Source organism: Thermobia domestica, chromosome 9 (genome assembly GCF_964235325.1).
Source record: "Thermobia domestica chromosome 9, izTheDome1.hap1.1, whole genome shotgun sequence".
Lineage (NCBI taxonomy): Eukaryota > Metazoa > Arthropoda > Insecta > Zygentoma > Lepismatidae > Thermobia > Thermobia domestica.
The window spans coordinates 71036812-71049433 of NC_137462.1; positions in this window are offsets into that span (position 1 = coordinate 71036812).

Sequence of the window (12622 nt, forward strand, 5' to 3'; positions counted from 1 at the left end):
TTATTTATGAAGTGTGTACAAAATTCGCCAGGGACTTTTCTGAGAAAATCGTCGAGAAAAAGTCACCTCCAAGAATAAACTAAACCTCGTAAATTTTTCTAAGAGAAATATCTGATACTGCAATATAGGGTTGTTAATTAAATATTGATTAATGAAAAATAAACAAAATTGTTAAAACCATTTTTGAGAAAATAGCGTTTTTCGATTTTCGGCTGTTTGTAAACCACACTTATTTTAGGTGGTAGGAAAAAATGGAAAAGCTCCTGTAAGAATACTAAGTAAACCCTACGTTTAAAATTTGGTGTAGATAAGTTGAACGGTATGGCCTCTAGGCGAGTGCATATAAAAGTGTGCCGAACGGACGGACCGGAAGGACGGGTGTCGAAAAGTCACATTTTCGGTATGTAGACGCCATGAAACATGTAAATCCGTTGAAATCTGAATTTGATATTATTTTCACAATCACTATATTTTCTTCTCTCTTTTGTCGCTCGAAAAAGAAAAGCCTGAGTTTACTACAAAAAGCTAGGGAGTTTCTCAAAAAATATTCAATTACAGGGCCACCGCACTAAACTTTTTCAATTCAATTTCTTAACTGTGTTAGGCCGCAGCTGTTACTGAAGTGTGTATTTGGATAATGCGAATAAAATTATCGTATTATTCAAATACATCGAATGTCAGATTATCGAATAAAAAACTTCGATTGAAGAAAATCCATACTACAAAACTAACTCACACTTTGAGCACATTTTCATTAGACATATAATAGACCAATTAATGCAATCATTGTTTATGAAATATGAAAAAAATCAAATGAGTCACTTTGGGAAAGTCGTTCAAAAAGAACACGTCAGGAGTAACCTACCTCTTGTGAATTGTTTCGAACAATGAGTTAAGATATACTTTTGGTTATTAATGAAATATTTATTTGCGAAATTTGAACAAAATCGCCTGTCGTTCGAGAAAATTGTCGGGAAAAAAACCTTGACCCCAAAAATAAACTATCCGTTGTAATTGTTTTTCATAGAAATGACTTATACTAAAATATAGGGTTATTAATGAAATACTTATTTATGAATTATCAATAAAATTGTCCGAGTAATTTTTGAGAAAATCGTGAGGGAAAAATAACTCCCCGAAGAAACTATCTCTTGAGGATTCTTCCAGGGTAAGCGAGTTATTCCATATTACTAGGTTTTTAATGAAATATTTATTTCTGAGTACGAACAAAATTGCTTGACTCATTTTTGAGAAAACCGTGGAGGAAAAACACCCCCAAGAGTAAACTACCCCTCGCATATTTTTTCAGGACAAACGAGTTTTGACATATTGTTCGGTTATTAACGAAATATTTATTTTTGAAATATGAATAAACTCTTTTGAGTCGTTTTTGAGAAAATCGCCCAGACAACACTCCACCAAGAATAAACTACCCCTCGCATTTTTTTTAGGACAAACGAGTTATGCCATATTGATAAGTTATTAATGAAATCTTTATTTATGAAATATGAACGAAAACATTTGAGTCCATTTTGAGAAAAACACTGAGAAAAAACTCACCCCCTTAGTATAAACTACCCCTTGTAGATTTTTCTCAGATAAATGCCTTATACCACAAAATAGGGTTGCTAATTAAATATTGATTTATAAAAAAAGAAAGAAAACAAGATCGTTAGAGCCAGTTATGAGAAAATATATTTTTTTTATTTTCATCGTACAGGAAACTACCCTTGTTTTGGGAGTAGGAGGGAAATTTAAAAAAAAAAACTATAGGAAATACTATGAAAATCTTAAACTAAAATTTGGTGCAGATAAGTTGAACATACCGTAAATTTTTCAACTAATTTACGGTATGTTCAAGTATGGCTTCTAGGCGAGGTATGGCTTCAGGTATGGCTTCTAGGCGAGTGCACAGAAAAGTGTAGCGAACGGACGGACGAACTAATGGACATGTATCGAAAAATAACTTTTTCGGTGTTAGGGGCTATAATACGTGTAAATTCGTTGAAATCTCAAATTTGATTTTTTTTTTCGAACACCATACTTTCTTCTCTCATTTGTCACTTCAAAGTAAAAGGAACTCAGAACTACAGATAAAAGACACCTACTTTTACACATAGACATTTATTGATTTAAAACTGTTTTAGTTTGTGTCATTTCACTTCCAATTGAAAGGTTTTACAATGATTAACGGCATACCAATGACGAGACGGAAGTGTTCAGGAAGTAAATGCATTCAGAAGTCTAGACTGCATTACAGCCTGTTTTTATTTCTGCAATTGTTAACAGCTGTAATTTCGTCCAAACGCTACATGAAATAATTTTTGGTTGACGTCATTGTATTACTATTTTAGTATTGTTCTCTTCAGACTTGGTTGAAGTTTTGTCTTAACGGTTATACATTTTTTCTTTCTTATTTCATCGTTACACATAAGAACAAAATGTTATGGTGAGTGGATAGATTCGAATCTACGAACATTGAGTTTATATTCTTCCAACACTTTACCAATGGACCAAGCTTTGTCTTCACGTTAACGCCCGGTTACAGGGTTTACTACGATTTAAATAAAATGGCTGGCTGTTAGAATTCCCTGCTCACATATTTCGATAAATAATTTTCATTGCTTCGTAGATACATAGAGCAATATTTAGATACACATTTTAGGAGAGTGAATTTTGGTGTATATAATAATTTCATGCCAGGTAAAAGCTAGATAAGTTTTGATAAAATGTTTCATATGTAGTTCTCAATAATAAGCTTGCTGTTCGGAGTGAAGTTCCAAGGTTCAGCATTGCCTAGCAGTTTTTGCTATTAATATCCCTTCTAACAATATTGGCAGTGGACAAAAGTTAGCCCGTGTTGAAGCTTTTTGCTCCTAATTTAGTTATTTTACTTATTTAAGGAATATATTGAAAATTGTCAGCAGGCACGTATGCAGTAATTTATTTCGGGAGAAGTCCGACTTCAATATTAGGATAAATTATAATAAAATTTAAAAGATAATCCTTAAATTTAGGCTAAATTTACAGAGAAGTTGGGATTTCAGAGGGGAGTCCGGACCCCCTGGACCCACCCCTAAATGCGTCCTTGTTTGTCAGTAACGTTTCCTCATTTTGAAACCCTCAAAAACTTCGGATATATGAAGGAAAACGAGTTATTTTCGATAAAATATCACTTCAGAAGACGCGACAGTTTTATTGCACATGGTGGTATCCCAAGTTCACAAGGGCAAGAATTCATTAATTTTGATTCTCTGTCATTGTGCTCTATCGAAAGGTTAGGTTTGTAACATATTACTCCTACGAACAAGCATGACTGGCAGATAGGAATACTGAACACAACTCCAGAGAAATGCATGCTGAACTTACGTTTATAGCTACGCGTTGGTGATTTGCCCTCAAGGTCAATCGAGTGGTAATTCAGTTCCGTCTCTGTTCTTAAGCCATGTTCGTATTACTTGGAACAGTTTTGATAATGAAAAGCATGCCTCTTAATATAACAGACTTCTTTCGCGTAAGAAATCGAAACTCAGTTGGTCAGAGCAACTAGTCTGTAAGAATTAGGTTGTTAGTTAGTTAGGAGCCCAGTACGAGTAAGGGTGTTTATTACTATTGTTTTTATCTTTTTTATGTGAGGAAAAATCAAATTGTGACATCGCGATATCAAATGTATTTGATTAGGTAGCTTTGTCTTAGCTAAACTTTAAACATCAGTAACCGTCGAAATTATTTCACCAACTGATCACTTACTGAACATTTCAAACACGTCAAACCAGTGGCATAACATGAAGGTTAACCTCTCCTCCGCAGTCCTTAGTTATGCGTCCGTACTTTCAAGGGCGGACTAAGGGCCGAGCGACTACCCGGGGCGCCAGAGAAAGAGGGGCACCATAACGAGCCTCAAAAAGTAAATTTTATAATGTGCTTTCTACTGACGTTTTTGGTTTATATTCTTGTAAAGTAGTGGCAATTATATGATCTTTTTCCATTTCACTATGGTAGAAGAGAGTTTCATAGTACTAAGGGGGCTGTATCGAAAAATTGAGAGATGGCATGTAGAATAAAGAGTGCCGGGAATTAAGTATTTGTTTGTTTGCTTGAGTTTAGCGTTCCACGGTTATGCCTTAATGGGCAAGGGAGATGTGGATACTAATTATAGTGGAATCCGAACCACTTTTATCGTTCAACAGTAATCCACCGGGAATTGGATCCGGTACCACAGAAGGCAGGCGTGCTAGCCACTAGACCAGGGGGGGTGGAGTTGGTATTGTTTATAGCGGGCCATATTCTTTGTGAACTTTTCCTAGGTAATGGATTTCTTTTTGAAAATGGGTTTAAAACAGGGGCGTCATTTAGGGAGGGCAGGGAGGGGCATTTGCCCCCCTTGAGTTTGAGATGTATATAGATTTTATCATTAGAATAGTAGTAAATCAGTGAAAAACGCGAAATTTTACTTATATCAAGAGGTCTTGCCCCCCCCCCCCCCCAAAGCAAAATCTGAAATGACGCTTCTGGTTTAAACTATTAAAAACACTATGATATAATGTAAAATATAGGCTACTACTAGGGGAAGGGCGCCAAAAAGTCACTTTGCCCGTGTGAAAATTTGGCCTGCTCCGCCCCTGCGTACTTTCTGTATATTTTTTGGCCTTGCAGCTTGTGCGGTCCCCACGCCACATTGTTGCGGGGGCGCTATTTACGCCTACCCTTCGAACGTAATTCAATAACTGTTTAAGAAATTCTACCATCAGCGTGAAAACGGGAATATATTTTTCTAATAGTCTCATAGAATTTTCACTCAGAATGCCAGATGCAATTTTTCAGAGTGGGCTCTGGCTAAGTAGAAGGAAGATCTGTTTCCTAAGTAAGTTCCTTTCAGAAAGTTTGCTATTTCTTTAACAGTGATGTAAATAAATATACTTATCGTTATTAGCTCGACACCAAACCATCCTGGACAAATCCCTCTAGAACAATGATCGGCAAAAGTTATTCTGCATAATTTTATAAGCGACTCAAGGGTGAAACACTTGTTAACGAAAGCAATGTTGTGTATATACTGCCTTGTTTCTGACAAAATATAAAGTCTTTTGTAATCTTTAGACACTTTTCCTATTCTTTTTGTCACCCTTGGTTGTGTAAGGAAGCCTCGAACAAATAAAGAAGAGGTAATATTACAGATAAGGGGCGCTATAAATATATTAGGTATTTCTTTTGTTACCTAACCATAACGGCCTAGGGTCGTCTTCAGTAGAATAAAAAATGCTACGTGATATTACATTCACGAAGGAGGAAAGGATGCTCTAAATATATTTCTTATTCATTTTGTCTGCCCTGCTTCTCAGAAATTATATACCTTCTGTTGGAGGGTGCTGAAAAGAGGGGAGGGGAAATAAAACGTCGTGCCCCCTCATACATTTTAAATTTTGTGACGTGGTTGCTCAAATTATTACTAAAGAAAGCACTCTAAACTAAGATGTGTAAAGTTACAACATTATGTAAGGGTGGCATATTCATTAATAATAATAATAATAATAATAATAATAATAATAATAATAATAATAATAATAATAATAATAATAATAATAATAATAATAATAATAATAATAATAATAAATATGAATGTCTTTGGAGAGCCGAAATTATGTGAGACGAACAATGATATGTAGAGGTTTAAGATGGGTGGTCATAGAGGAGGAAAAACCAGGATTTTTCTCTCTCTGACTCTCTAACGTTAAGATTATGTGCTGAAGGTAAGAAGCATCATCATTCTACAATAGGTTGCTTTTACGTAGAATATCTATTACTTGAGCTCCCCTCCTTCGGGCAACTTTGCTTATGTAGTAAATTCAAAACAATTTCAATTTAAGACAAATATTTATAGAGAAAATTAAACATTTAATAGGGAAATCTGTTATCAAAATATCCAAACACTTAGATAGAAGACTATGTAGTGAGAAACATTGTGAAACTATAAAATTCTCCAAATTAGAATTAACATTTACTGGAAAACATTCGTTATGCATCAGTGAGCACAGAGCACAGGGGAAATAATTACGAATCTGTTTGCAAACAAAAATTAGACACACTAATGCAAATGCGACGATATTTTCTCTCTCTCTCTTTTTTTTTTGGTATCGTCATGAGTTTTACACATATGTTACAATTTGATTCTTTCAGAAATAAAAAATAAATAAAATAACCTTAGTGATAAAAATGACAACAGTACTTCCACGGGATTCGAACCGTCTACCTTCGGTATACAAACTCGTTGCTTTACCTAACTGAGCTATTTGCATTCTTACGTAAGCTGAACCTATTCTACAGTAAAGACGATTTTTCATTACGATTGGGCTAACAATTCGTCTTTTTCCATAGTTAATTTCCACTATTTGCACTATCTATACGTTAATACTTAGCATAGATTCATATATTTGGAGTTCGCTGATAATGCATATAATAAGACATACTAGAAATATTTCGTTAAAATTTTCGTTTGTAGATCTAATCCACGCTTCTCTCAATGACATAGATGTCGCTGCTTCGTGTTGAACTGCAGAATTCCCTCGCGTTCTTGAAAATTTCCCACTTTAGCAGAGTTGGTAATTCTCGAGATTTCTGTCGATTTAATGTTTTTTGCTTCTAATTTCTTTATTTTAAGCCAATATCTAACACAAATATTAAAAACGGGTTTGTTATTAACCTGTCCTGCTGGGGAAACCTTCCGAAATTTCGAACATATAAAGAAAACGGAGATATTTTCAAAAAACTTCAAAATAAAGAGACGCGTCATTTATTTTGCTCATGGTAGTACCTATGAGCAATTTACTGTATATTCGTGTATTGAAACTGGTGAAACAAATTTCAATGTTTTAGAATGAAAAAAAAAAGAAAAAAAAAGAAGCCAGGGTCCTCAGACAACTAACAGCAGAGATATATTATCTTGTAAACTATTTGTCCTTGCCTTGTGAGCTTATTTGAATTTATTTTTAAGACCTTTAGGCAACTTTGGCCGAATGGATGATGATGGGAAAATTAGTGGAATGAAGAAAGTGGTAGGATACTAGACAACTTCGAGAAAACACACACATTCGAAAAATGAAATGAAATGAAATGAAATCTTTGAGTTTTACGTCCCACGATTATGCCGGCTAGGCTAAAGGAGACAGTGATGATGAGTAATGAATGAAATGGTGGAATGAAGAAAGTGGGAGGAAACGGGAGAACCCCAAGAAAACCCACGCACATGGTGTTTGTCCACCACAAAGTTCACTTGGCGGGGCTGGGATCGAACCCGAGACCCCAAGCACCAGAGGGGAACGCTCTACCACTGAGCCACCGCGGTCCCCACACACATTCAATGTTTGTCCACCACAAAGCTCACATGGCACTAACCGAGATCGAACCGACTACCACATACACCAGAGGTAAAGGCTTCACGGTGTAGCTACCGTGACATTTCTTGTCTTGTGTGTTCTGGGTAATACTTGTAACTTACAAGGGAAGAGAGGGAGATTATATATCGAAGTGGAAGATGGTTTCTATACCAATCGAAAGCACTAATGAAGCCTATTACAAAACTGTAATAAAACTTTTCCGAATGCATATACTATGCGAGTTATATGGATATATAGAGTGTCCAGATAATCCGTTACCACCCCTTGAAATCGCAAACGATAAGACAGATGCCAAAACTCGAAAACATGTGTTTGATCATTTTAAAAGTACAACATATCAAAGCAAAAATTCTTGTCACAAGGCCACCCGCAGTGTACTGGGCGGGGTCCAACTCAAAAATTACAAAAGGTAAGGGGGTCAAGTAGCATATCGTTCGAAACTTCTTGGGAAATGAAAGAAGACGGAACAAGTCTCAATACTCTAAAATTACCTTGTGCAAAATGGCGGCCGGTCAAACTGTCAGCAAAAACGTCATTGTAAAGTCGATGGCCACCCCCAAAAAAATCCTGAAACGGTGAGGCAGATGTCAAAACAGGAAAACATGTGTGTCATCATTTCAAAAGTACAATGATTGGAAGTAAAAATATTTGTCTCAGGCTCCTCCACAATGTCCCAGGCGGGGTCATGTTCAAATTGTTCAAATGGCAAGGGAGGTCAAGTAGCACATCGTTTAAAGCTGTTATTAAATGAAAGCAGAAAGAACAAATATGGACGCTATACGATAATACTGTGCAAACATCTTGCATTTTAGTTGTTCTTTCTGTAACCGGGTTTTTAGTTTATTTTCACTTTAATTCTTGTACCTACTCAACGGAAAGAAAGGAAATGCCCCTACTGTGAGATTCTGCTCTTTGAGCCCAATAATATCTAAATAAAGAAAAAAAAAATAATAAAATAAAAGCAAATTAAGATATAAAGAAAAGAAACGACAACATTTGACATCTTTGAGTATAGAACTGACTAGTTAATATATAATGTACTTCCACGAACATAAATAAGTAGAGGTTGGAGCCATCAGAAGTAAAGACTCTTACCTCTACTTATTTATGTTTATGACTGCACAACAGTGGTACTTATGCTCGTTATCTGGTTTATCAATTATAAAATAATTCAAACGAAAGAATTCCTTGCACCAGGAAGAGTAAATACGTACAAATGTCTCAGAATGAAAACAAGTGCCGATTGCAAAATGGAAAGTGAACGTGCTCAGAAAATCGAAATGAAGATGTACATTTTGACCGGCCGCCATTTTACACAGGGTAATTTTAGAGGATCGAGACTTGTTCCGTGTTCTTTTATTTCTCAACAGCTTTATTTGACCAAATTTGCCATTTGAAAATTTTGAGTAGGACCCTGTCTGGAACCTTGTGGAGGACCCTAGGACAAACATTTTTACTTTCAATCATTGTACTTTTGAAAAGATGACACATCTTTTTCTTTTTTGACATCTGTCTTACCGTTTCAGTTTTTTTTTCTTTCTTTGGAGGGTGGCCATAGACTCTACGATGACGTTTTTGCTGACAGTTTGACCGGCCGCCATTTTGCACAGGGTAATTTTAGAGAGTTGGGACTTGTTCGTCTTCTTTCATTTCCCAAGAAGTTTCGAACGATATACTACTTGACCCCCTTACCTTTTGTAATTTTTGAGTTGGATCCCGCCTGGGACTCTGCGGGTGGCCCTGGGACAACAATGTTTGCTTTGATACATTGTACTTTTATAATGATCAAAAACGTGTTTTCCAGTTTTGGCATCTGTCTCATCGTTTGCGATTTCAAGGAGTGGAAATGGATTTTCTGGACACCCTGTATATTCATATAACTCGCATAGTATATGCATTCGGAAAATTTTTATTACAGTTTTGTAATAGGCGTCATTAGTGCTTTCGATTGGTATATAAACCATCTTCCACTTCGATATATAATCTCCCTCTCTTCCCTTGTTAGTTGTATCTTGATTAGCATGGTGCAGCCTGCTACATTTTACTTTCGTTCCCATGGTATGCTGCTATATTTTTACGAGACAAGACGAGACAAAACGAGACAGGACAGAACCTCTCGAGACGAGACGGGACGAGCACATTTTTTCGAGACGAGACGAGACATGCTTTGCACGAGACGAGACGAGACAGCCTGAAGTCTCGTCTCGTCTCGTCTCGTGGCAACACTAGCGGTTTGTATCTAAATACTAAAAATTAGTTGACTGTCGATCTCGGTCGTCAAGAAATCTTCAGGAGGCAAGCATATCGGTCACGAGGTTCTAGGTTTGAGTTCAGGAGGAGCAAGTATTCGGCCAAACATGTTCAAAACTGCTCGACCCGGGTTTAGGGTTGTCAACGACTCAAGCGGCTCGCTCACAGCTCATTCACTTATCGAGCCGAACCGAGAAGTGAGCCGAGCCAACAGCTCACCCAACCGAGCCAGCTCGAGCCGAACCGAACCGAGTTGATTGCTTACCCCAACCGAGCCGGTTCGAGCCATCGGCTCAGTTGAGCTGACTCGAACCAAGCATATGGACTCGTTTCAACATAGCTGGTTCGAGCCATTGGCTCCAATCAAGCCGAGTCGATGATTCGTCCCTACCGAGCCGGCTCAAGTCATCGGCTCAATTGAGCCCAGTCGATGGGTCATCCCAACCAAGCCAGCTCAAGCTGTTCGCTCAGTTGAACCGAGCCGAGCCGGTTGACATCACTATCCCGGTTGGGCTTCTGCTTTGGCTAAAAAATTGGACCATGCAGTTCTCAGCCTTGATGGTAAGAACTACAATATATACTTATATTGGTGCTCACGGCGTCATTAACTTGTCCTGCCACCAACGAATTTCGAGGTACATTGTTTTTCATCTTTTGTGTCCAGTAGCGTCATTTCAGATTTGGCTGGGGGGGGGGGGCAAGACCCCTTGATATATGTAAAATTTCGCGTTTTTCACAGACTTACTACTATTCTATTGATAAAATCTATATAAATCTCAAACTATGGGGGGGAGTAAATGATCCTCCCTGCCCCCCTAAATGACGCCCCTGTTTGTGTCGCTTTGTGCGCCTATTCCCACATTTTGTGCGTCACCGGAAGTGGGTCAAAATGGGCCTACAAATATGGCGGAACAAGTTATTGCTGTTCCGCCATCAATGAATTTCGAGGACGTTTCCTTCACATCGTTTTGTGCGTCTACTTCCACGTTTTTTGCGTCATGGGAAGTAGGTTAAAATGAGTCTCCAAGGTGAGACGAAAATGACCCACTGTTCCGCCACCAACGAATTTCGAGGTCGCTTCTTTCGCATCGTTTAGTGCCAGTTTCTTGCCATTTTGAGCGCGTATTTTCACGTTTTGTGCGTCACCGGAAGTGGTTCAAAATGGGCTTCCAAGATGGGATAAAAATGACCAAGAGTTCCGCCACTATCGAATTTCGAGGTCGTTAATTTCACATCGCGTATTCTTTTGTGCGCCTATTTCGACGTTTTGTGCATCACTGGAAGAGGGTCAAAATGGGCCTCGAACGTGGGACAAAAATGACCCACTGCTCCGCCATTACCGAATTTCGAGGTCCATCCTTTCACATCGACTAGTCAATGTTTCGTGCCGTATCGTGCCCCTATTTCCACGTTTTGTGCGTCACCAGAAGTGTGTCAAGATGGGCCTCCAAGATGTGACGAAAATAACCCACTGTTCTGACACTATTGAATTTCTAGATCGTTTCTTTCGCATCGTTTAGTACCTTTTTAAAAAAAGTTTTCTGCACCTACAGTATTTCTCGTCTTGTGCTTCACCCGAGATGAGTTAAACGGGCCTTTAAAGTGGGAGTTAAATGGTTCACTGTTCCGCCACTATCGAATTTCGAGGTCGTTTCTTTCGCATCGTTTAGTGCCTGTTTTGTACGTTTTGTGCGCCAGCGGAAGTGGATCAAAATGGACCTACGAATATAACGGAACAAGTTAATGCTGTTCCGCCACCAACGAATTTGGAGGACGTTTCCTTCACATCGTTTAGTGTGTATTTTGTACCGTTATGTTCGCCTACTTCCGTGTTTTGAGCATCAGCAGAAATGCGTCAAAATGGTCCATCAAGATGTGAGGAAAAAGAGCCATTGTTCCGCCACTATCGAATTTGGAGGTCGTTTCTTTCGCATCGTATAGTGCCTGTTTTACAGTTTTGTGCGCCTATTTCCACTTTAGTGCGACAACGGAAATGGGTCAAAATGGCCTCTAAGTATAGCGGAATAATTTAATGCGATTCTGACGCCATTGAATGTCGAGGTCGTTTCTTTCATATTTTTTGTGCGTGATTTGTGTCGCTTTGTGCATCAGTGGAAGTGGGTCAAAATGGACCTTGAAAGTGGGATGAATATGCCTTTTTCCGACATATTTGTAGGTCCTCTTTGACCCACTTTCGGTGGCGCACAAAACGTGAAAGTATGCACAGAAACGGTACAAAACATGCACTAAACAATGCGAAAGAAGCGACCTCGAAATTCGATACTGGTGGGACAGTGTCATTTTTCTTCCTACATTGAATGCCCATTTTGACCCATTTTGACATTGATTCACAAAACGTGGAAATAGGCTTAGGCCTACATAACGGTAGAAAACACGTACAAGACGATGTGAAGGAAACGACCTCGAAATCGTTCCTGACGGAACAGTATGAACTTGTTCCCCATATTTGTAGGATAACATTGATCCATTTCCGGTGACGCACAAAACGTGGAAATAGGCGCACAAGACGACACAGAATGGCATTAAACGTTGCGAAAGAAACGACCTCGAAATTCGATATTGGCTCTAACAGTGGGTCATTTTCGTCCCACCTTGGAGGCCCATTTTGACCCACCTCCAGTGACGCACAAAACATGAAAATACGCACTCAGAACGGCAAGAAACTGGCACTAAACGATGCGAAAGAAGCGACCTCGAAATTCGTTGGTGGCGGGACAGTGGGTCATTTTCGTCCCACCTTGGAGACCCATTTTAACCCACTTCCCATGACGCACAAAACGTGGAAGTAGGTGCACAAAACGACACAAAACGATGTGAAGAAAACAACCTCGAAATTCGTTGGTGGCGGAACAGCAATAACTTGTTATCGCCATATTTGTAGGCCCATTTTGACCCACTTGCGGTGCCGCACAAAAAGTGAGAATAGGCGTGCAAAATAGCACAAAACGATGCAAAAG